The sequence below is a fragment of the Aquarana catesbeiana genome, linkage group LG05 (genome assembly GCF_042186555.1).
Source record: "Aquarana catesbeiana isolate 2022-GZ linkage group LG05, ASM4218655v1, whole genome shotgun sequence".
Taxonomy (NCBI): domain Eukaryota; kingdom Metazoa; phylum Chordata; class Amphibia; order Anura; family Ranidae; genus Aquarana; species Aquarana catesbeiana.
Window position 1 is genome coordinate 282,696,821 of NC_133328.1, and position 12,509 is coordinate 282,709,329.

Consider the following 12,509-nt stretch of genomic DNA (forward strand, 5'->3'; position numbering starts at 1 on the left):
AAAACTGTGGGGATGTACTCGCTTTTGTGAGATACTGTAGATTGACTGACCTGTAGTTTCATGGGAAAATATCTCAGCCCTTTTTTTAAATATCGGTACCACGTTGGCTTTTTGCCAATCAGCTGGTACTATTTCAGTCAGTAAGTTGTCCATAAAAATTAGGAACAATGGTCTGGTTATAACCTGGCTAAGTTCTTTAAGGATTCTCGGGTGTAAGCCATCTGGTCCTGTTGATTTATTTGCATTACATTTTTCAAGTCTATTTCTGACACTGGTTTCTGTTAGCCATAAGGGTATATTCTGTGACATGTTTCCAACAATACAGTCTTGATTACTATACCCCTCCTTTTCCTTTGTGAAAACCAAGGAGAAGAATGTATTTAGTATAGATGCTTTTTTCTTGTCTTTTGTAACCAACTTCCCCTGATCATCCTTTATAGGGCCAATATGTGCTAACCTCACCTTTTTTTTTTTTTTTTTACTCTCCTTCGCTACGTGGCTTTCATGGTCTTTTTTAGCTGCCCTAATTGCATTCTTACATTTCTTGTAACAATCCTTGTAGTGTTGAAATACTGAAAATACCCCTTGGCCTTATATTTTTTTGAAGGCCATATGTTTGTCTTTTTTATGCATTTTTACATTAAATTTTAGCCACCCAGGTAACCTTAGCTCTTTTATATTTGTTGCCCATTGGAATGCACTGGCTAATACCTTTATTTGATATGTTCTTAAAACACTCCCATCTTTCCTCAGTGTTTATTGTTTCTAGGATTTTATCCCATTTAATATTTTGTAGCATAGAGTGCAGCTTAGAGAAGATGGCTCTTTTGAAATTCAGTGTTCTTGTACTATCCTTGTGCTTACTTTTCCCATGATCTATACTGAATATAATTACCTTGTAATCTCTGTTTCCTAAGTTGTCCCATATTTCCACATCTGTGATCAGGTCTGTGTTATTTGTAATCAGTAGATCTAGCAATTTATTATCTCTTGTTGGTGCATTCACCAACTGACCCATGACATTTTTCTGCAAGACATCTAAGAAATGATGTGCCTTAAATGACTGAGCAGTTCCTTATGCTCAGTCAATATCTGGATAATTGAAGTCCTAATTGAAGTATAATAACACTGCCCTGCCTCACCACCATTCCTAACTGTGATAGGAGACCACACTCCTCACCTTCAAGTTAGGGGCCTGTAGTATATGCCCACTATCACTTCCCCATTTGTTTCTTCCCTGTGGATCTCCAGCCACAAGGATTCCATCTCTTCCCTTGTCCCATTACCAATTTCGTCCCTCACGTTCATTAGCAAATCATTCTTGATTTACAGACACACCTCTCCCCCTCTTCTATTCTCCCTGTCCCGCTGATATAAGAAATACCCCTGGACAGTTGCCAATCAGTCATGTGAGCTGTCAAATCAAGTTTCTGATATTCCCGCAAAGTCAAAATCCTCCTTGTTTATTAACGGCCCAGTTCTTCCATTTTATTAGCGAGACTTCTAGAATTTGTGTAGATGCCTCATTATTTTGTATGAGCACATATTATTTCCTTCTTAGCTGTTCTGAAGCTGCAATTTGATTCTGCCAACCTACTTAACTTGGGTTTAGGTATTCTAGTCACTCTACCTCTAATGCCCCCAATAGCATCCTCTGACGCATGCTCATTGCTGGCTACCGCTTCCTCTGATCCCACAACCACCTCCACTCTAGCTTTTTGGCCATTCTCGCTCCCAATAGAGCTGGACTCTTGGATTAGATAGGAAGAGCTGACATGTTTTGCATGGGCAGATAGTTGCCAATATATTATACAGTGCTAAAATTGTATTGAGCTACATTATAGTAAATAGCAGCATGGTAGGTTACACAGGGTTCACTGTGCTATAACGTGCTACATTTCTGTGAGTTGCAGTGTGGTGGGCTACTCCTCAATGTTTTCTTTAGTGGGGTTGGTGTTTTATGCTTAATTTTTTAGGGTTAGTATGTTAGGATTTACTTTTTAGAGGGAGGTATATTTTATTTTGCTATAAATTTGGTAGGGCCTTTTTTATTTTGGTCTGCAACATGAATCGGTTCCTGACATAGGCAAAACTACCCTTAGTTTGCAACCCTTCACCACATAGTTGTACAATTTAGTTCACTAATTCACCACATTGTTAGGTTCACCAAAGCACCACATCCTCAAGCTACTATCACTATTGCAATCCCCTGTATTCATAATGTCATGCGGGCCTATAGTTAGAGGCAGAGGTTCACATGCAGCTTATACTGTGCTTGGATTCTGTACAATTTATTTTTCTGTTGTCTCTGAAATGATACATTCTATTTTTGGCAAGATTTTAAGAGTAGGACTTTAAATATAGCATTTAAGAATAAATAGTATTAATTTAAAAAAATGCATCAGTTTTATTGATAAATCCTGAAATATTTTAGCAGATATGTATCCATAAAATCATAATATCTGTGCATATCTCTTGTTTTTCACAAGTTATTTTTGACTGCAACAGCATGTGGAACATTGCCTCAGGTAATATACCTTTTCTCAAACTCCTGTCCCCTGTCAATGCATTCAGCAGGCTATGCAGGTTTCTTTAAGGCTAACGTAAAATATAACTGTTGAAACTTGGCAAAACATTAATCTAGAATAAACATACATCATAAAGAGTATACAAACATATGGTACTTATTTGGAACAACCATCACAAGTATGAATTCACAAATAATTAAATAGTACTTACTACGTCAAATGTAAGAAAAAGTTTTTGGTAACTCTCCCTCATAATACAGAGCATAAAAAGAGAAAAAAGTAAGAACGAAAACTCCCTTTATTAGATAGATAGTGGAGACTCTCAAAAGAAATAGCAAGTCAATGGGGGGTAAAAAAAGACAATGTTGGAAAACTGGTATCTTCCCTAGCAAAACTACCTACATACTGTGCAGCAAGTCTGTACAATATTTCTCTTTGTGGTCTCAGAAATAATGCACCGATGGCCTGATCAATCCTGTCTGGTCTCTCCCTCTTAATCTGAGGCCCACTAAAGCTGCACTAAAGTGTGCATGGAGTTTGTGCAATATTTTTCACTATTGTCTCTGAAATACTACACTGTAATTTAGATTTCTTGATTAAAACCTGAACTTTCCCTTTCCTCTTGCTACCTAGCAAATGGGCTTGCATGTTGTTTATAAAGTCTATGCAATATTTCAGGATTTTAGCTTTGAAATTTGTCTTATTTGTTCCTTTTTATATTTCTGTCTTAAACTGTGGCCTAATAAAACTGTTTAAAAACTATTTCTGGCTATTCAGGTGATCAAAGACAGTCATGACTGCATACATATTTATTTCAGCATAGGTTTCCTTTATATTAACTTATATTTATCATGGTCATTAAGGAAACCACCAGGAAGCTTACCAGAAGAGCTTGATAACCAGGCAAATAAATGTTTGGGTTTGGCTGTTCAGTATTTTGCCCCTGCAACTCCCATCAGGATAATTTTTGCTTTGTCAATACAATATATATTTTTTAATAATGTGAAATAGAAATCTTTTGATAAAGAAGACATACATTTGTAAGTAAGCAAGCACCAAAGCACAGGTAAACAATATTGTTTAAACTTTTCACAAGCCATAGGACAATGAGGTCATTTCACAGTGTTGGGCTTAGCAAGAATATTATCTAATGTAAATGTTATGAATGGATAAAATGCACTTCTGCATTTTCTTTAGAGAAAAAATGAGTAGCTATCTTGACCTAAATCATTCCTGCAGTTTTATTGAAATAGCTCAATGAGCACCATATGCATGAGAAGAATTTATATTCATCTAGTTAGTTTAGGGCAGGGGCCAAGTATCTTGTCATTACTAAGATCAGTGTGGTATGACAGGATTGTGGAGAGCAAATTATATGGTTACAGATGAACACTAAAACTGAACTTCTTGGCAAAGTGATTTATACCACTTTCAATAGACGATATACTCATGAGGCACTAAAACATGTCCTGAGACAAGGAAGGCATGCAAGGGAAATTAGAGGATACATTTCAAATTGATCTTGAAAAAAATAGATCAGTCCAGAATTCACTTCCCAGTTTTCACTTTAATATTATAGTGTCAAATCCTAAGTTTTTGTTCATTATTATAGCTGGCTGTTAACTCAAAAATGATTTCTGATGTAAATACTGCTAATTTAAATATATATAAAAAAATCAGCAGGACAACACAATTATTAGGTTTTAGGGAGCCATAAAACTGGATGAGAGCTAACGCTTAAATATATTAATACTGATAATAATAATATTTATTATTATACAGGATTTATATAGTGCCAACAGTTTATGCAGCACTTTACAACATGGGGCAGACAACACACTTACAATATAATTTAATACAGTAGGAATCAGAGGATCCTGCTTATTTGAGCTTACAATCTCAAAGGGAGGGTCAAGAGAAAAAAAAGGTCATAACTGTGGGTGGATATACAGTTGTTAGGTGGGGGCAGAGTAGGCCTCTCTGAAGAGAAGGGTTTTCAGGGATTGTCTGAAAAGGAACAGAGTGGGAGATAGGTGGACAGATTGGGGTAGGGAGTTCCAGAGGCTGGGAGAGGATCGGGAGACGTCCTCTAGGCAAGCATGGGAGGAGATGACAAGGAAGCTAGAGAGTACGAGGTCTTGGGAGGAATGAAGAGAAGGATTAGGTTGGTATTTTGAGACTAGGTTGGTGATGTAGCTGGGGACAGAGTTGTGGATGTCTTTGTAAGCTGTTGTTAGTATTTTGAATTTAATTTGTTTGTTGAACCGAAGTGAGTGGAGGGATCGGCAGAGTGGGGTAGCAGACACTGAGCAGATGGTATGGGGGATGAATCTGGCAGCAGCATTCATGATGGACTGAAGGGGGGATAATCTATGTAAAGGTAAACCATTGAGGAGGGAGTTTCAGTAGTTGAGTCAAGAGATGACCAGGGAGTGAACTAGGAGTATGGTGGTGTCATTGGTTAGGAAGGAGCATATTTTACAGATGTTGAGGGAGTTGAGGCAGCAGGCTTTGGACATTGATTGGATGTGGGGCGGCACAGTGGTGCAGTGGTTAGCACTCTCACCTAGCAGTAAAAAAGGGTCGCTGGTTCGAATCCCAACCACGACACTACCTGCCTGGAGTTTGCATGTTCTCCCTGTGCCTGCGTGGGTTTCCTCCGGGTACTCCGGTTTCCTCCCACACTCCAAAGACATGCTGGTAGGTTAATTGGCTTCTGTCCAAAATTGGCCCTAGTATATGAATGGGGACCTTGGATTGAGGGTAGGGATTGATGTGAGTGTGCGATGTTCAGGGTTAGGGACAAGGGTCAGGGTTGTAGACCCACACTCACTCAGGTTGAACTGGATGGACTGGTGTCTTTATTCAACCTTACTAACTATGTGACTATGTGACTATGTGGGGCAGAAAGGATAGTTCAGAGTCCAAGATTACACCCAGTACCTTGGCATGCGGGGACAATAATTATAATAATAATAATAATAAAAATTGTATGTATTTATAGTTTTTTTTAAGGGTTAGTACTAGTACACATCTTTAATTTCAGTATTTTGGGCAATAATACATTTGTACATACAGTATATGCAGCTTTTTAAAAAGTATTTTGTTTGGCAAGGCTAAGACACCAATTTTGGCCAAATTTTGAAAAATTTCTATATTTTACCACATTAAAAATAAATAATTTAAGATTTCCTGTAAAAAAATGTTTTGACTTTTATGACAGATTTTTTTTTGTCTGGTGCGGGAGAGACTTAAGGAACTCAATATGTACAGCCTCAAGGAACACAGAAAAAGGGGGAGCATGACTGAATTTTTTTAAACACTTAAAGTATGTGAATAAGATTAACATGAAGCTGAAATAAAGAACACTGGGACATGATCTGAAACTAGCAGGAGGAATTTTTAAAACTAACCTTGGAAAATATTATTTTTCTGAAGTAGTGGATGCTTGAAACATACTTCTATCAGAGGCAGTAAGTCAATCTACAGTAAGTACATTTACATGTGCTGTGGATAAACATAAGTCTATACTTAGTCAAAGTAGTTAAAAACAAAAAACCCAAATGTTTAAAATTGATTGATCACTTGGTCTTTTGCTCCCATCACTCTCTTTGTTTCTATCGTTATGGCTGAGTCACACGTTTGACCCCCCAGTCCTCTGTTTTTTTTTTACCTACACCCCTAGCTAGCTTCAGCAGCGAAGCAGCACTTGGTTTGTTTTTGAACCCTTTTATCTGTCCCGTTAGTTGTTTTAGTTCTTTGTCTCTTTGTTTACCCACTTAATATGTTACATACACTTCCTGCACTGTTTTGGCATCCACCTCAAGTACTTTTATCTAATTGTATATCTGATGCTACTACCCTTTCGACTACAACAAACTCATAGCCTATTTGGCTTCTTTTCTGATCTCCTACAGTGCTCTTTGGCTAATGGCAGGACTACCTTCTAGATGTGTTATGCAATGCTCCACCTGTTCTTCACCAATACATAGTGATGCCTTTGAATCTCTTATCCATTAATGCCCATGGCCTCAACCATTCGGCTAAGCGCCACTCTCTATGGCGGGAAGTCAAAGGCGGACATTCCCATCACACATAAGACCTACTTTAAACATTCTGCTGCACCTAAATTTTGTCCTAAAGACTTTCCTCATATTTTTTCAGCTGACTTCTCCAAAAAAAGGGGAGTTGTTGTTGCCTTCAGGAGCTTGTTGGCTTTCTCTCTTGAAAACTCCATTATCGATGGTCGGTATGTTATACTAATGTGTCCCCTAAATAATTATCTGTTGTGGGTGTATATACACCTAATTAACACCAAGGAAAGTTCCTTTATAAACTTTTTAAACAAATAGCCAAAGTGAGGCAAGGTAGCCTAATAGTGGGTGGAGACCCTTAACTCGGTTGCGGATCAGCCTCTTGATACTACTTCTCCTCAGGGTCAATGCTGCTTTTCCCTACAATCTCTCCTTTTTCAGGAGGATCTGTATGATGTGTGACTTGCCACCACCCCTCTGAAAGAGACTTCACCTACTCAAACTCAAAATTTCCCACGCTTAGGACAATGTTTTAAAGGAGAACTGCAGCCCCCCCAAAAAATGGAAAAAACCACCGAGGTGGAATCCAAAAAATTAAGAAATCTCTAGTGGGGAATGTGGCGCTGTTCAAAGATGTATGTAATGGGATACTAATATCCTACAATGTGGTGGTAGTATATAAAAACTACTGTGAAAAAATCATAAACAAACAACATATCAGGTGTATGTGTCACAGGTGTAAAACACATAATAAAACATATGATTAAAAAGTCAAGTGCGAATGCGGTGTAGATAATCCTAGAAGGAATACATGCACTCAAAAAGGGCAGCAAAAATAATATATAAATATGTGCGTAAGGAAAAAGCATAAAAAATACCCCAAAAAATTATAATCAAAAATATGTACAGATATGAACAATAATATGATAAATAATGTGGTGATGTAGCAGAATTTTCAAAATCCACATCCAAATGATATAAGTGTCCAAGCAAATTTAAAGTTCTATATATGTAAAAAGGAAGAGACTCTGTGAAAAGTGACTTTGCTTCCAAAAGAATCCCGTGTAAATAATTGTGATCGTTGTATAATCTCCTTCTCTGGAACCCCCAATTGTGTCCCCACTCACCGGAAAGCCCAACCCCTGCAGGGGTAATGGGCAAATGAAAGTAAATCCACCAGCAGGAAACCGATCGGTGTCCCCCTCTGTGTTTCCGTGATCTTCTTCCTGGTTATCAATGGTCCTCTAAAAAAGTCCACCAGATCGTGTCCGTATGTATGGAGAAGAGAGGAGCCTCATAGTGTAAATCCAAATTGACTTTTATTTGTTCAGTCAACTTACAAAAAGTAGTTAAAAACAGTGACTAACAGATAAGCCTGTTCCGCCGGCTAGTATAAGGCCGATGGCTGGAACAGTAGCGCGGCAGCGGCTTGCGTTCCACAGCCGAGCTGCCGAAAACCGGAAGTGAACGAACAGAAACTAACAGCGACATATGCGTACCAACGTGACCACGCCTCATACGTCGCTGTTAGTTTCTGTTCGTTCACTTCCGGTTTTCGGCAGCTCGGCTGTGGAACGCAAGCCGCTGCTGCGCTACTGTTCCAGCCATCGGCCTTATACTAGCCGGCGGAACAGGCTTATCTGTTAGTCACCGTTTTTAACTACTTTTTGTAAGTAACCAGGAAGAAGATCACGGAAACACAGAGGGGGACACCGATCGGTTTCCTGCTGGTGGATTTACTTTCATTTGCCCATTACCCCTGCAGGGGTTGGGCTTTCCGGTTAATGGGGACACAATTGGGGGTTCCAGAGAAGGAGATTATACAACGATCACAATTATTTACACGGGATTCTTTTGGAAGCAAAGTCACTTTTCACAGAGTCTCTTCCTTTTTACATATATAGAACTTTAACTTTGCTTGGACACTTATATCATTTGGATGTGGATTTTGAAAATTCTGCTACATCACCACATTATTTATCATACTATTGTTCATATCTGTACATATTTTTGATTATAATTTTTTGGGGTATTTTTTATGCTTTTTCCTTTGCGATTTTGCAGACTAGCACTTATATTACGCACATATTTATATATTATTTTTGCTGCCCTTTTTGAGTGCACGTATTCCTTCTAGGATTATCTACACCGCATTCGCACTTGACTTTTTAATCATATGTTTTATTATGTGTTTTACACCTGTGACACATACACCTGATATGTTGTTTGTTTATGATTTTTTCACAGTAGTTTTTATATACTACCACCACATTGTAGGATATTAGTATCCCATTACATACATCTTTGAACAGCGCCACATTCCCCACTAGAGATTTCTAGACTTCACCTACTATTCCTCTAGGCATAATTCATATTCTCGCCTTGATTTGTTCCTAGTGGATAAATGGTTACTCCAAAAAGTGTCCTCCTCTGAAATTTGGGACATCACATGGTCCGACCATGTGGCTTTTACCTTAACAATCTCAGAGGACAACACCTGCCCTTCTGTCCCCGTATGGAGATGCAATGCTAAGCTGGTTAGAGAGCCTCAATCCCACGAGGTGCTTTCTCAATGACCCCAGGAATACTTTGCTCTTAACACCACCCCTGATGTAGATGTGTTCATTCTTTGGAATGGTCATAAGGCCTATATAAGAGGTATACTGATTCAATTAGGGGCCCAGGCCAAAAGATGCAAAATCAGCAAACTTCAACACTTAACGGCTGAGATACATTCTCTCGATCACCAAAACGAAACCAATCCCAATCTTGCCCTAGCTTCTAAACTTGCTAAATTGAGGATTGAATTACACAGTGCCCTATTAGAAAACCTTAATATGCCTTCCACAATAAAGCGGGTAAATTCTTAGTAGCTTGATTAAAAACACAATGACTCAAAGCAAAAATTCCTTTTGCTCATACACCCCTTCTCGAACCAGAAACTTCTCAACCCACAGCATATTGCGGATGCATTCACGGTTTATTATAGCTCACTTTGAAAGACGACCTTAAGACACCCCACCCTTCCATATCTGCGATCCCTTCCTTTTTAGACCGTCTCAAACTCCCTTCCCCCACTGCCCTTAAGCTAACTGACCTAAATAGACCCTTTTCAGTTCAATAAATCTGTAAAGTCATTAAGTCCCTGCCCAACAGTAAATCTCTGGGTCCTGACGGCTTTTTAACACAGCAGCAGATAAGGCTGCCTTCCCCTCGGAAATGCTAAAACCTTATGTAGTGACCATCCCTAAGCTGGGCAAGGATGCTACTACCCAAATTTCCATCCTATATCCTATATCCCTCTTAAATAAAATCAAGCTGTATGCAAAAATATTTTTACAAAGGCTCAAAGAAGTGATGCCCATTTAATACAAAAAGATCAAATGGGATTCATTCCTGGTAGGAGAACATCGGATGCTACTAGATGTATCTTGGATATAGTCCATTGGGCAGCCATAAGTGGAACGCCTTCCCTGCTTCTTTCTATTGAAACAGAGAAAGCATTCGGTGGGGCTATATTAAGCAGGTTTTATTAAAGTTTGGTTTCCAGGGCTTAACTCTCTCCACTGCTCTAGCTTTATATTCATCACCCTTCACCCAGGTATATACAGCTAGCCTCTAAATCCTTTTTTATATCCAATGGCACCAGACAGGGTTGTCCTTTATCACCAACAATATTTAACCTAATGATTGAGCCATTGGCAGAGAGCTTTCGTTTCCACACGCTAATTTCAGGTTTTCGATTTTGGGAAAGATCCAACATAATCAACCTTTTTGCAGACAATGGAACTCTTATGCTGAATAATCCTTTAGTGCCTCTTCCCTACACCCATGAACTTCTCACCAAATTCAGTCTTTTATCCTATTACAAGGTTAACTGTACCAAATCTCTGATCCTAAACGTAGGTATCCTCATCAAGTGGATGCGCTTAAAATTCAGCTTTCATACACCTGGGTGGATGAGAACATACCCTTTTTAGGGAGTTACAACAACCACCAGCGATGCCACATTTGCGGATGCAAATTATAAACCGCTTCTGAGGAACCTGGAGGGAAAACTTCATCACACTTCTCACAACAGAGTTATCGTGGGTGGCAGACTGGCTTCCTATAAAATGCAAATCTTACCACAGATTCTATACTTGTTCAGATCTCTACCTATTCCACCCCACTCCCCAATCCTATTTGACAGCCCTTACACATCTTCTGAAGTGATTCATATGGCAGGGGAAGAGAGCTAGATGCACTCACTTTCATTTGGTAAAGCACAAATCAATGGGAGGCACTGACCACTTAGATTAACTGAAATACCGGTTTAATGCACCTCTATGGGTTGAAGTTGAACAGAGCCTGAACAAACTAGACAAACTTAGTGACAGGTGACAGGCCAACCAGACATTCAATTTCCAATTTCAATACTGTCTTGACTAATTCCGCACCTACCCCCAATTGGCGCCAGTATGGTATTCATTGGACAGATGCACTTTTTATCCAGGGATTGCCAGGATCCCCACAGACTCTCCTGACCAAATACAACTTACTTCAGCACTCCTATCTTACCCTCCTTAGGCTTCAGCATTTTCTATTGACCACCCCAACTCCTTCTATTCACCTTCACCACACCATCTGACAATATCTTTCCAACCTGACAAAAGCACCTAAAGGCACCTCGCTATTCTGCAGCACACTCCAACACAAGTGTCTATTCGAAAAAAAACTGGCCCCTTGCTCAAATGGAAAGCTGAACTCCAAGTCTCTTTCTCCGACTCCCAATGGCTCAAAGCAATTAGGTTCAACCAGTCCATCACACATTGTGCTAATCATTGGGAGTTAATCCTTAAAATAGGGACAAGATGGTACCTGACTCCCTACAAGTTGGCAAAAATGTACGACAAATCCTCCTCCCTTCTCTGAAGAGGTTGCGGTGCCATGGACACACTCTTCCAAATTATCTCATCTGTCACGGGCGTTCTTACTCCTCCTAACCTGGCATTAGCCATCTTAGGCCTGGGGATTGAACCATTCCCTGCGGCTTATCGAAAAATTTCTGTCAACATCCTTTTAGCCTTCTAAATTAAGAGATGCTGAAAATTTGACCTAGCCCCTAACTGTCAGAAGTTGTAAATATTACGCACCAAAACTACCTATATGAAAAAGCACTAGCACTACAATCAGGTTCTTTTCAGTCCTTCGAGCTGTCATGGAAACTGGGTGGACTGGTACAACTCCACTAAATGCCTAAATGCCTAGTTCGAAGTCTCTTAAATCGTCACCATTACTACTTTCATACCCCTTAGGTAATTACTGAAATGTTATCTCTGAATAATCCTTGATCTTCACTTTGTACAGTCTAGAAAAAATACAACACATTTACTATTTGGTTTGTATGATGTTCCTATCTGAATATTTCACTCCTGTTACCACTGAGTTTTGTTGCCTTGTATTTGTCGCATGTATTACATTGTTTATTTGTATGCAGCTGTGCCCGTATTACATTCTGTTTCTACTGTGTATATCTTAAATTCAATAAAAAATTATTGAAAAAAAGAAAAAAGAAAAGAAATGTATAGCTGTCTGATTCTGTTATATGTCCTTATGATAATAATGTTGTAGGTTTGTTTGATTGTATTTACATTTCTACTGGAACTGTGGTAAAACATGATGTGCAGCTGTTTAGGTTACAATTTGGTGGAACCTGAAAAGACAAGTATACCAGAAACAGTTTACTTCCTTAATATCTAATATTGCGATTGCAATCTTTTGATATGAAGATGCTGCCTTGTAGATTGTCTGATTTACAGATAGAAATAATGCTGAAGTACCTTCTGTTAGAATAGTATACCAATTTCAAATTCGGCACTTATAGGTGTTATATTATATTCATGGCAAGCTTGTAAAACATATTTGGTTTTATGATTAGTCATAATAAATATAGTCTGTGTGAATG